The sequence below is a fragment of the Balaenoptera physalus genome (assembly GCF_965194825.1).
Source record: "Balaenoptera physalus genome assembly, chromosome: 4".
Taxonomy (NCBI): domain Eukaryota; kingdom Metazoa; phylum Chordata; class Mammalia; order Artiodactyla; family Balaenopteridae; genus Balaenoptera; species Balaenoptera physalus.
Window position 1 is genome coordinate 100,321,124 of NC_138891.1, and position 13,550 is coordinate 100,334,673.

A 13,550-nucleotide genomic window follows, 5' to 3' on the forward strand; every position below is an offset into this window, starting at 1 on the left:
GCCTATGTTCTCTTCTTTTTGGTTTCTGTAAATCTATTGTATGTTTTTGATTTGAGGTTACCCTGTTTTTCAAGTATATTAACCCTTTCCTATATCTGCCTGCTTAAACTGGTAGTCATATAAGCTCAAATACATTCTAGGGGGAAAAAAAATCTACATTTTCTTACTCTCCTTCCTGACATTTTATGATTTTGATGTCCTTTTTTTATGTCTTCATGTTCACCCTTTTACTGTTCATTGTGGTTATCATCACTTTCACAGGAAGTTTTCAAATTTTTTTCTTCTGTCTACTGGCTTATTTAAATGATTTATTTTCCAATTATGATTTTCTCTTTCCTATAGATTCTTCTTTTCTATTTAGAGAAGACCTTTCAATATTTCCTTTAGGATAGGTTTACTACTGCTGTATTCTTTTAGTTTTTGCTTGTCTGGGAAATTCTTTATCTCTCCCTCTGTTCTCAATGATAATCTTGCTGGGTAGAGTATGCTAGGTTGCAGAGTTTTCCCTTTCAGGACTTTGATCTTGCCACTCCCTCTGGCCTGCAACATTTCTGTAGAGAAATCAGCTGATAGCCTTATGGGGGCTCCCTTGTAATTAACTCTTTGTTTTTCTCTTGCTGCCTTTAGAGTCCTCTCTTTAGCATTAAGTTTTGCCATTTTTATTACGATATGTCTTGGTGTAAGTCTGTTTGGGTTTATATTGTTTGGGACCCTATGTGCTTCCTGGACCAGGATATTTGTTTCCTTCTTTGGGTTTGGGAAGTTTTCAGCCATAATTTCTTCAAATACATTTTCAATCACCTTCTCTCTTTCTTCTCCTTCTGGAATCCCTACTATCTGTAGACTGGCATGCTCTATATTATCCCATAGGTCTCCTATATTGCTTTTATTTATGTATTTTTTCATTTGGCTTTCTGTCTGCTGTTCTGACTGAGCAATATCCATTATTTCTATCTTCCACATCACTTATTTGTTCCTCTGCATTATTCATTTTGCTATTCATTGTCTTTAGTTCAGCTTTCACCTCAGTGAATGAGTTCTCTAATTTTTCTTGGTTCCTGTTTATAGTTTCTAATTCCTTTTTATAGTAATCTGCATTTCTATCAATAGTCCTTCTTAATTCCTTCACTATTTTTATTATCTCTTTTTGAACTCAATGTCTATTAGACTGAAGAGGTCTGTTTCATTGATTGTTCTTTCAGGGGAATCTCTTGATCTTTTAATTGAGAGTGGTTCCTCTGCTTCTTCATTTTACTTGTATTTCTCTTGCTCTATGAGTTTAGGAGAAACAGTTATCTACTTGGTCTTGGAGGGCTATTTTTGTGTGGGAGCATCCCTGTGTAGCCTGTGTGGGTTTAATTTTTTTGGTGCAAGGGCTGTTTTCAGTGTGAATGCCTGCCACCTCTTTCCTCAGTGTATGCTGGTCATTATCCTCTTGATAGGAGGTGCTACTGGTGTTGTGGTGACCAGAGCCTGCACTGGATATTGTGTAAGGCCTCCCCTTTGCTCTGTGGTTGTCACTGCCCTGTCAGGGGCTGGGTCTGTTCCCTAGTTGTTGGAGTAGAAGTCCCTAGATCTGTTTCTAGGCTGTGTTTCTGAGCTGCAGTGTGAGATAGGTGGGATTGGGATGCTCCCACTGGGAGAGGAACCACTGAGTATTCCTCTGTCAGAGATGTTCACTGGTGAGTGTGTTCTGTGGTGTCACCCATCACCCATTGTGTGGGCTCACAAAATACTTTGTTATTGGCACTGCCCTTGGCCCCATCTCAACCTTGGGAATGCTGGCAATTGGCCCTGGTGTCCCTCAGGTGTTGTTTTCACAAAGCCACCATCACAGGTCCACTGAAGTCAGGTCCCAGGACTACAGTAGTCATGAACCTGGACCCACTGTGGGAGCTATGGAGGCAGCTCAGACCCTGGCCTGGCCCAGTTCCCATGTGCATGTGCCCACAAAGCCCATAGCTGCTAAGGCCAGAACCTACCCAGCCACGGGAACACCCATTATCCACTTGGATGTCCTGCAGGTGCTGAATTTACAAAGCCAGCAGCAGAGGTGTAAATCTGTGGCTCACACAGCTGTGTGGAGACATTTCAGCCTTGCTTCCTAAGTCACGTGGCCTTTGGGGCTCAGCTGTGGTTTCAGCCCCACCTATGGGCATGGGCAACCCACTGGCATCTGCTCCTGGAGATTGCTGAGGCAGCGGCTGGGGTGCAGTAGTCCACCAAGGCAGCAGTTGGGGCACAAGAGCCCCCGAGGTGGTGGCTGGGGCACGAGAGCCTGCTGAGGTGGTGGCTGGGGTGCAGGAGCCCACAAAGGTGGGCGCCCCTGAGGCAGTGGCTGGGGCATGGGAGCCACTAAGACAGGAGCCGGCATGTGGAGAAAGAGGCTGTTATGGTAGCCCCTCCCCTTCATGTGCCACTTAACAATGGAGCTTCGCTTCTTTGGTGGGCCCAGGCTTCTTCCACAAACACCCCTGGTTGCAGCCATACCACACTCCAGCCCCTTCAGGCTGTCTCTCGCAGCCAATAGCAGTCCTCTCCCAAGATCTGTCCTCTGAGCCCCACGTTTCAGCACCCAGCGCCCCCTGTACCATCGGACGCACATCTCAGTCTGGGGTGTGCAGGGTGGTGGCACGACTGTCTGTGTAGCTCTCTCTGTTCTGCCTGACACAACCCAGTTGTTGCGCTCTCCTCTGAGCCTCTGAAGCTCCCTTTCTGTCCTGGCTAATCTCCCCACCAGTGAGGGTCTTCCCAGGATGTGGGAACTTTTCTTCTTTTTCAGCTCCCTCCCAGGGGCACAGGTCCCATCCCACTTCCTTTTTTTTCTTTCGTTCATCCTACTCACTTACATGGAGATCTTTCTTGTCCTTTCAGGTGTTTGAGGTCTTCTGCTAGTGTTCAGTAGGTGTTCTGTGAGAATTTTTCCATTTGTAGATGTATTTGTGTTATACTTGTGTGAGGAGGTGAGCTCCACCTCCTTGTACTCTGCCATCTTGCTGCGGCTGTAACCAGTTATCTATTTTATATATGGTAGTGCACATCTATTCATTCCATAATCCCAGCTTATCCCTCCCCTGCTACTTCCCCTTTGGTAACCATAAGTATGTCTGTGAGTCTCTTTCTGTTTTGTAAATAAGTTTATTTATACTATTTTTTAGATTCCACATATAAGTGTTACCATATATTTGTCTTTCTCTGTCTGACTTACTTCACTTAGTATGATGTTCTCTAGGTCCATCCATGGTGCTTCAAACGGCATTATTTGTCTTTTTTATGGCTGAGTAATATATATATTATAAACATATATATGGTATATCTAGATAGATAGATAGATAGATAGATAGATAGATAGACCATATCTTCTTTATCCATTCATCTGTTGAGGAACTCTTAGGTTGCTTCCATGTCTTGGCTATTGTAAATAATGCTGCTATGAACATTGGGATGCATGTATCTTTTTGAATTAGAGCTTTTGTCTTTTCCAGGTATGTGAACAAGAGTGGGATTGCTGGATCATATGGTAACTCTATTTTTAGTTTTTTAGGGAACCTCCATACTGTTTTCCATAGTGGCTGCACCAATTTACATTCCCAACAACAGTGTAGGAGGATTCTCTTCACACTCTGTCCCACATTTATTATTTGTAGACTTTTTGATCCAAAGTCATTCACTGAATGCAAACTGATCTAAGTACAGATCACTCAGCACAAGGAAGGTGCAGGGAGGGTCTGCAGTCTCTCAGCATAAATAACTTGCTTGTCACCCACCACTTAGAAGGACATTTGCCTCACATCCACTTTTTAGTGCAGCTGCATTCCATAAAATACAGACTGTACAATAAACAATTTTGAGATACTTGACATACAACACACTTAGGAACATTTCAGATCAGCAATCAGTTCATACCAAGCCTAGCTAGGATCTAATTTATCCCAAGTTGATGCATCTCCTGAGTTGACATTGCAAGATTGTATAAATGTCAATTCCTCAGGGGGCCATCAAACTGGAGGAAACTACTATAGTTCAACTTAATGTGTATAATAGCCGGAATTTTGTTGAAAATAATCCTGATAAAATCATGTATTACTTGTGCAATTGTAAAGATATTAAGATATCATAACATATACAGTAGTTCCCCCTTATCCACAGTTTTGCTTTCCACAGTTTCCATTACCCAAGGTCAATCATGTTCTGAAAATATTAAATGGTTCTAGAAATAAACAATTCATAGGTTTGAAATTGTACACCAATTCTGAGTAGCATGATGAAATTTCACACCGTCCTACTCCATCCTGTCCGGGATGTGAACCATCTCTTTGCCTAGCATACACGCTATATACACTACCTGCCCTTAGTCACTTAGTAGCTGTCTGGGTTATCAGATTGAGTTTTGCGGTATTGCAGTGTTTGTTTTCAAGTAATCCTCATTTTACTTAATAATGGCCCTGAAGCACAAGGGTAGTGATGTTGGCAATTTGAAATTGCCAAAGAAAAGCCATAAAGTGCTTCCTTTAAGTGAAAATATGAAAGTTCTCAACTTAATAGGAAAGAAAAAAAATCATATGCTGAGGCTGCTAACATCTATGGTAAGAACAAATCTTCTATTCGTTTAATTGTGAAGAAAGAGAAATAAATTCTTGCTAGTTTTGCTGTTGCACCTCAAACTGCAAAAGTTACAGGCACAGTGTGTGATAAATGCTTAGTTAAGCTGGAAAAGATATTAAAGTTGTGGGTAGAAAACATGAACAGAAAACAGGGTTCAGTACTATCAGCAGTTTCAGGCATCCACGGGGTGTCTTGGAACGTATTTCCCCACAGATAAGGGGAGACTACTGTAGTTGCTTTTGCAAATACTTCAGATAAAACATGTTGTACCATGTACATTAAGAAATAAATGTATTTACATGTACATAAATAATAAAAAGTATTTAGTATTTACTTTTAAAAACCAATAGTAAATTATAGAAAATGATTTTACTCAAAAAGAAAATTAAAATGTTAAGGAAACCAATTTAGTTTACAAGATGAGTTGCACAGACTGAAATTGCTGAAAATCACCTACAAGTACAGATAGTTTTTAAAGTTTTTAATCATGTGGGATATTTTTAAAATAAATTTTGTTATTGGGGACCAATTTGAATTAATCTTGAGACCATACAAACAAGTTGAATTTTTCCATTAATGCTTGTATGCTAAATTTAAGTGATAAAATAAATTTACCATATGCCTACACTTTTAGATAATACTTTTAGTATGTTTGTTGGAACTATTGAGATCTAAAGTGTTTTTAAAATACTAGAACAACAAGCATATTTTTATTCTTAAACAATTTAAACTACATTCTCATTTTGTATAATTATTTTTCCTAAGTGAATGTGCTAAGAAAAAACAGATTGTCCAAGGAACATGTTTTGCTAACAGAGGAGTTGAATCATTTATGTCTATTTAATACTTCTAAAATAAATTGGGGTATGTATATTTAAGTGATCACGTCCCAAACTGAAGTACATTAGTGGTAGGGAGTTCATTGACACAAGTTTTCATCCATATCTTTACATACTAAACCAGGTTCTTGACTCTGATCTAGGTTCCCTGCCTTCTTCCCAGTCAGCTTCTGCTAAAACTGATTGGAACAGTAATGCAATCAACGCTGATCTCTGAAATTGCTTCTTATTACACTCAGATATTCCTAAACTTATAAGTTATGGAATATCATGCTACATGCAATATCCCTTATAAAAAACAGTATGTGGAGTTATACATATGAACTGTGGTTAATTTTGATGCTCTATTCTTCAATTCATGCCAGCTTCCATTTGTCTTCCTAAGATCCACCAAATTTTTAGAACTTTTTACTTTTTCCTTTATCACTAAACTGTACATTTCTTCTCAGGAGTATATTCTGTCAAGAAGCACTTTTATTTTTATCAGTCTACTGGAGTTACTGTGTACGGCAGAGAACAGTGAAGCCTTATTACTTTGTAGGTCCAGAGCAGTGAGCTAGGCTCACTCAGGAACTAAGTGACTAACCCTGTATGCCAGCCTCACAGCTATTTCTCAGTAAAACTGTCAATTACTATCTAGAATGTTTAAGTGCCAGGAAAATAGCTAATTTGCATAAACTAAATGCTTAAACAAAAATGGAGCACAGTGTTTCTAAATGAGCTAGTTATAGGTAAGATTACCAAACTTTCACTGGCCCCATATCCAAGTAAACATAATAGGAAGCTGGGTTCCTTCACACAGAGCCATGGACCACAATGACCACTAACCCTCTGATGAAATGGCATAGTCATGGCTAATCTTTAGGACTGGGGGCTTTTTTCAGCAGACAGTAAAGAAGAAACAGTTTGAAAATTGTCTAGCAACTATTCATTTCTTTATTATTCTTCTCAAGGCACGTATAACCTCTTTGTTCCTCGGGCTGGAAATAAAAGGATTTAGTAGAGGAATTATTATCGTATAAAATAAAGAATACATTTTGTCGTGATCTCCAGAGGGCCCAGACCCAGGATGCACATACATGAAGAAAAAAGTGCCATAAAACAAGAAAACAGAGAGCAGGTGAGCACTGCATGTGGAGAAGGCTTTGCCCCTGCCCTTTTCAGACTTTTTTTTCAGGATGGCAAAGAGGACACGGGTGTAAGAAACCATGATGGTCATAAAACTGAAGACTTGTATAAAAGCTGAAGAGATAAAACCCAGAAGTGTATTAACTGTAAGATCAGTGCAAGAAATTTTGAACAGTTGTAAAATTTCACAGTAGAAATAATGTATTACATTGGACCTGCAGAAAGTTAATCTACATAACAAACCCACATGAATTGCTGAATGTAGAAAACCAATGAAATATGAAACACCTATAAACTGAATACAGAGTCTGTTGGACATCACCACTGGATAAAGCAAGAGGTTGCATATGGCTATATAGCAGTCATAGGCCATCACTACCAGGAGGAAACATTCTGAAATGGCACTGAACCTAAAAAAAATATAATTGGGCCATACAAGGAGAGGTATCACATGATTTTTTGATAAAAAATGTATAAACATCTTGGGAATTACAGAAGATGAAGAACAAGCATCTGCAAAGGCTAAACTGCCAAGGAATGTATAAATGGGGTTGTGAAGATGGGGGTCCTTCCAGATGAGAAAAATCAGTCCAAGGTTGCCCACCACAGTGGTGAGGGAGATCACCAAGAACACCAGGAACAGGAGACCTGCAGCCCTAGAAGATCTATAAGCCCTGTGAGAACCAACTCAGTCACCATGTCTTGTTTGCTTCTATCATATTCACTCAGGCTGATCACTGCAATGGAAAAATGAAATGAAAAAAATTAATCAAGGTTAATTGAAAACTTATATTGGATTGCAGTGTCACATTTCCGTATTTCAGATGCCCTTTACTGAACAAATATGAAGGTAAAGGGTCTCTCTTTTTTAAAACACACTGAAGAGTGTTAAGTATATTATAAAGAATTCTGAGGAGGAAGGAGTTTTTTAAAGGTTTTTCAAATATATATTTACCTAAAAGGTTTATGGAGCAGGCTGTGGACACCATTTGACTTAGTCCATAACTTGTCACTCATAAATACCTTAAAACTGAATGTATTAACAGTGAAATGTTCTACAAAATTAAGAATAAAAAATATGTAATACGTTTTATTCTACAGTCTCTAAAAAGTGAGACTGGTGCAGGTTCAAAAGTGTTTTCACCGTTTCTCAAGAACTCAATTGTAACTTTTCTATTGAACCAAAAAAATAGACTGTATCTTTGTACAGTGGATATGTATCATTTCCTACTAAGACATTAATGGGTAGAGTAGTAAGACAGTAAGTTAAAATTTCATTTTTGCTGTTTCCTATCCATTATCATTATGTTTGATTATGTATTCATCAAAAATTACCCCAAATTCCTAATAGACTCTTTTGGTTATACATTCCTCAAAACAACACCAAATTTCAAATAGACTCTTTTTAATTTTACTCAATAAATTCTAATATGTGAACATAATCATCAAACATTTATTTAGTGTCTCCTAAGCTAGAACACTGTCATTCCTAGCTCACCCACACTGTAAAACTGTAACTCTGTGTTTTACCAATGATGTTAAAATAACCCCTCCTTTAAGAAGAGAGAAAAGAACAGATATTAACCAGCTTATCTGCAGATTTGGGAAGAGTCTAAGAGCTAGGACTCTACATGCCAGTGTAGACAATTATCATGCAGTTAACCAAGAATATTTCTAATATGTCAGAAACACATAATTCTAAAACAATTATAAGGATTTTCCTTCCCTGCCCTTTTTCAGATTACAAGTGAGACTATCAAAGTCAGGGTAGAATGTAACATTACAAAAAAACACCAAAGTGGAAAGAATAGCCAGTGTTCAATGTTTTGAATATCTGGATTCAATTTAAATAGTAAAAATTAAGATTTTGTTTACACCCAAATCAAATGAGGAGAAACGATGAAACACGTTGGTAGGCAATGGCTAACATGAAGATAGCTGAGGCAGAAAAGAGCCCCAAATTACAAATGCACCTGTTAATCTTATAATCCTGTGAAGCAAATGAGAAGGCTAGATCCTGTGGAAACCCAGAGGGATAAACCTAAGTCCACATCATCACAATGCATCTTATCAGTGACAAATTGTATACATTTCTGAATATACAATGTGTTCTGTGCATCCAAATCCCTGCCTCGGTTATCTAAAGAAGGATCTAGACATTTAGAAACAGCTGATCTAAGTATATAACCATGCAAGGGAATAAGACTTGGATTCACAGTTCCCTGGCTTTTATGACATGCCCAACCACATGGGAGTCATTCCAGCACAAATTTTTATTTCTATATCCTAGTCACCAACTCTGCAGAACGTAGATGAAGATTTCACTGCCAAGTCTATGCTAGCCTGAAACATTTTCTCAAAGTGCCTGCACTGTAATTCAAAAAAAGGAAACAATGTAGAAAATTTGAGGAAGATAGGGTTTGTGAATTCAGTTCTGACAAGAATAATATTTGAACAGTAAATATATAGAAGAATTGGGGTATTTTCTACAGAAATGCGCATAGAGGTTTTGGGGGGGGGTTGTTTTTTTCTTTTGTTTGTTATTTTTTTCCTTTAAAAAGGGAGGCTATGTTGAGGAAAGCACTTCTGCAAACTTCATAAGGAATAGGAAAAGAGAAAATTTGTTTGAGATTAAGATTAGACTTAAAAAGTACAAAAAGAGAGGCTGGTAACATTGGCAGTAGTCATTGAGCAAGCACACTGCTGTCATATCATTGAAAGTAGCAGATTATCTACATTTTACATTCTGCCTAGAATACAATAATGAGGTATGGCTTGGGGCAGATGTGGTGAACTCCTTCTTTCTGCCTATCTCCAGAGAAGTAACAATCTAAACAAGAACCGGATTGAAGACAAAGGCATAGACTGCCCTTAAAACTCCATAACCCTATGATTCTTCACTGTTGGAAAATCTTCTGGATTCTGTGACAGTACAGTAAAGGCTAGAATGAATTCCACTTTTACAGACACAAACTATTAAATAGATTGGTTCCATAACTCATTATCCTGGCAAAGAAAATCTTCACAAAAATGTAACAAAATTTCTGAAGCTTTGAGTCTCAATTCCACCTCTAAATTACTAAACGACAATGCCTAAACCACTTTATGACCTTGTTCTAAGATTCTCATCTGTAGTGCACTGGATTTTCTAAGGCACATCTGCCCAAAGTCTATGAGTCTATGACTCCTCTTTGCTATTTAGTTAACTAGTAGAGTATAACGGTTAAACACACAAACTCTATATGTAATATCACCAATTCAAATCTTCATTCTACAAATATATATATAGCTTGTATCCCTAAGGGTTCAGAGGCTTGAACATAATGTTTATTTAACTGTTCAGTTCAGGATTGCTGCCTGTTCCATTTGGTAGTTAAATCATTTCAAATTTTTTTCAGATATTTTGACAGTTCCTGAGAAACTCTTGGTACTAAAATGATATGTTCTATCACATTTCATGGAAAGGATAATGACAATAAAATAAAGCATTGAATTCTCACCCAATCCCAATAGAAGATGCAGAGATGCCATAAAACATAAATTTTCATGAAGAACTCTTAAAGTACAAGAACAAAAATGTCAAAAACAATTATTCATCTCATTAATCTTCTTTGAGAAATGCAGTTTAGAAGGAAAGGTATTTATATCCTCCCATCTTCAAATCTGTTTGTGAAGATAATATTGAAACTCCCTCAATGCTACCAAAAGATTCCCTGTAGAATAAAGTCAATCTATTGGGTATTATAGGTTAATCAACATATCATTTTGAACATACTCATTTGCAACTATTATTTTCATAGCTTGTTTCTTTCTTCTAAAAGCAATTTCAGTTTAATAGTAGAAAAATTACAACCTAATTGTAGAAAAAAATTGAAAATGTAGAAAAGCACAAAGGAAACAAATTGCTGTAATCTCACTAATCACTGGAAAATACATTTAAATTTTGGGTATTTTTTCTTTCACCTTTAACCAATGCATGTACCTCTCTTGGTATATTTACATATATATTTGTTTTACATACATTTATATATATAATTTATTGAAAATTTTATATATATGATTATGCTACAGCTACACATATTTTTCACAAACTACTTGTAATTGAATAATATATCATTTATATTCTCCTATGTTCTTTTTTTTTTTAACATGTTTATTGGAGTATAATTGCTTTACAATGGTGTGTTAGTTTCTGCTTTATAACGAAGTGAATCAGTTAAACATATACATATATCCCCATATCTCTTCCCTCTTGCATCTCCCTCCCTCCCACCCTCCCTACAGCTCCCCTCTAGGTGGTCACAGAGCACCAAGCTGATCTCCCTGTGCTATGCGGCTGCTTCCCACTAGCTATCTATTTTACATTTGGTAGTGTATATATGTCCATACCACTCTCTCACTTTATCCCAGCTTACCCTTCCCCCTCCCCATATCTTCAAGTCCATTCTCTAGTAGGTCTGTGTCTTTATTCCTGTCTTGCCCCTAGATTCTTCATGACCATTTTTTTTTCTAAGATTCCATATATATGTGTTAGCATATGGTATTTGGTTTTTCTCTTTCTGACTTACTTCACTCTGCAAGACAGAATCTAGTTCCATCCACCTCACTACAAATAACTCAATTTCATTTCTTTTTATGGCTGAGTAATATCCCATTGTATATATGTACCACATCTTTTTTTTTTTTAACTTTTGGGTTTATTTATTTGTTTATTTATTTATTTATTTATTTATTTATTTATTTATGGCTGTGTTGGGTCTTTGTTTCTGTGCGAGGGCTTTCTCTAGTTGCGGCAAGTGGGGGCCACTCTTCAACACGGTGCGCGGGTGTCTCACCGTCGTGGCCTCTCCCGCCGCGGAGCACAGACTCCAGATGCGCAGGCTCAGCAATTGTGGCTCACGGGCCTAGTTGCTCCGTGGCATGTGGGATCTTCCCAGACCAGGGCTCGAACCCGTGTCCCCTGAATTGGCAGGCATATTCTGAACCACTGTGCCACCAGGGAAGCCCACCACATCTTCTTTATCCATTCATCTGTTGATGGCCACTTAGGTTGCTTCCATGTCCTGGCTATTGTAAATAGAACTGCAATGAACATTGTGGTACATGACTATTTTTGAATTATGGTTTTCTCAGGGTATATGACCAGTAGTGGGATTGCTGGGTCATATGGTAGTTCTATTTTTAGTTTTTTAAGGAACCTCCATACTGTTCTCCATAGTGGCTGTATCAATTTACATTACCACCAACAGTGCAAGAGGGTTCCCTTTTCTCCACACCCTCTCCAGCATTTGTTGTTTGTAGATTTTTTGATGATGGCCATTCTGACTGGTGTGAGATGATATCTCATTGTAGTTTTGATTTGCATTTCTCTAATGATTAATGATGTTGAGCATTCTTTCATGTGTTTGTTGGCAATCTATATGTCTTCTTTGGAGAAATGTCTATTTAGGTCTTCTGCCCATATTTGGATTGGGTTGGTTTTTTTTTTTATGTTGAGCTGCATGAGCTACTTGTAAATTTTGGAGATTAATCCTTTGTCAGTGGCTTCATTTGCAAATATCTTCTCCCATCCTGAGCGTTGTCTTTTCGTCTTGCTTATGGCTTCCTTTGCTGTGCAAAAGCTTTTAAGTTTCATTAGGTCCCATTTGTTTATTTTTTATTTATTTATTTTTTTGTTTTGTTTTGTTTTGTTTGTTTTTTTATACTGAAGGTTCTTATTAGGCATCAATTTTATACATATCAGTGTATACATGTCAATCCCAATCGCCCAATTCAGCACACCACCATCCCCACCTCACCGCAGTTTTCCCCCCTTGGTGTCCACATGTCCATTCTCTACATCTGTGTCTCAATTTCTGCCCTGCAAACTCACTCATCTGTACCATTTTTCTAGGTTCCACATACATGCATTAATATATGATATTTGTTTTTCTCTTTCTGACTTACTTCACTCTGTATGACAGTCTCTAGATCCATCCACGTCTCAACAAATGACTCAATTTCGTTCCTTTTTATGGCTGAGTAATATTCCATTGTATATATGTACCACAACTTCTTTATCCATTCGTCTGTTGATGGGCATTTAGGTTGCTTCCATGACCTGGCTATTGTAAATAGTACTGCAATGAACTTTCGGGTGCATGTGTCTTTTTGAATTACGGTTTTCTCTGGGTATATGCCCAGTAGTGGGATTGCTGGGTCATATGGTAATTCTATTTTTAGTTTTTTAAGGAACCTCCATATTGTTCTCCACAGTGGCTGTATCAAGTTACATTCCCACCAACAGTGCAAGAGGGTTCCCTTTTCTCTACACCCTCTCCAGCATTTGTTGTTTGTAGATTTTCTGATGATGCCCATTCTAACAGGAGTGAGGTGATACCTCATTGTAGTTTTGATTTGCATTTCTCTAATAATTAGTGATGTTGAGCACCTTTTCATGTGCTTCGTGGCCGTCTGTATGTCTTCTTTGGAGAAATGTCTATTTAGGTCTTCTGCCCATTTTTGGATTGGGGTGTTTGTTTCTTTGATATTGAGCTGAATGAGCTGTTTATATATTTTGGAGATTAATCCTTTGTCCGTTGATTCATTTGCAAATATTTTCTCCCATTCTGAGGGTTGTCTTTTCGTCTTGTTTATGGTTTCCTTTGCTGTGCAAAAGCTTTGAAGTTTCATTAGGTCCCACTTGTTTATTTTTGTTTTAATTTCCATTTCTCTAGGAGGTGGGTCAAAAAGGATCTTGCTGTGATTTATATCATAGAATGTTCTGCCTATGTTTTCCTCTAAGAGTTTAATACTGTCTGGCTTTACATTTAGGTCTTTAATCCATTTTGAGTTTATTTTTGTGTACGGTGTTAGGGAGTGTTCTAATTTCATTCTTTTACATGTAGCTGTCCAGTTTTCCCAGCACCACTTATTGAAGAGGCTATCTTTTCTCCACTGTATATTCTTGCTTCCTTTATAAAATATAAGGTGATGATA

General features: G+C 37.8%; 1 protein-coding gene and 1 pseudogene across 2 annotated transcripts in view; one reads left to right on the plus strand and one right to left on the minus strand.

The window, feature by feature from the left end:
- The window catches only part of GABRR3 (gamma-aminobutyric acid type A receptor subunit rho3), a 190,856-nt gene that overhangs the window by 108,405 nt on the left and 68,901 nt on the right, over window positions 1-13,550 (plus strand). The gene's annotated exons all lie outside the window — the stretch shown is intronic.
- LOC309660265 (olfactory receptor 5AC1-like) lies at window positions 2,244-11,075 on the minus strand (annotated as a pseudogene). The gene has a single exon. The product of its transcript is annotated as an olfactory receptor 5AC1-like (transcript).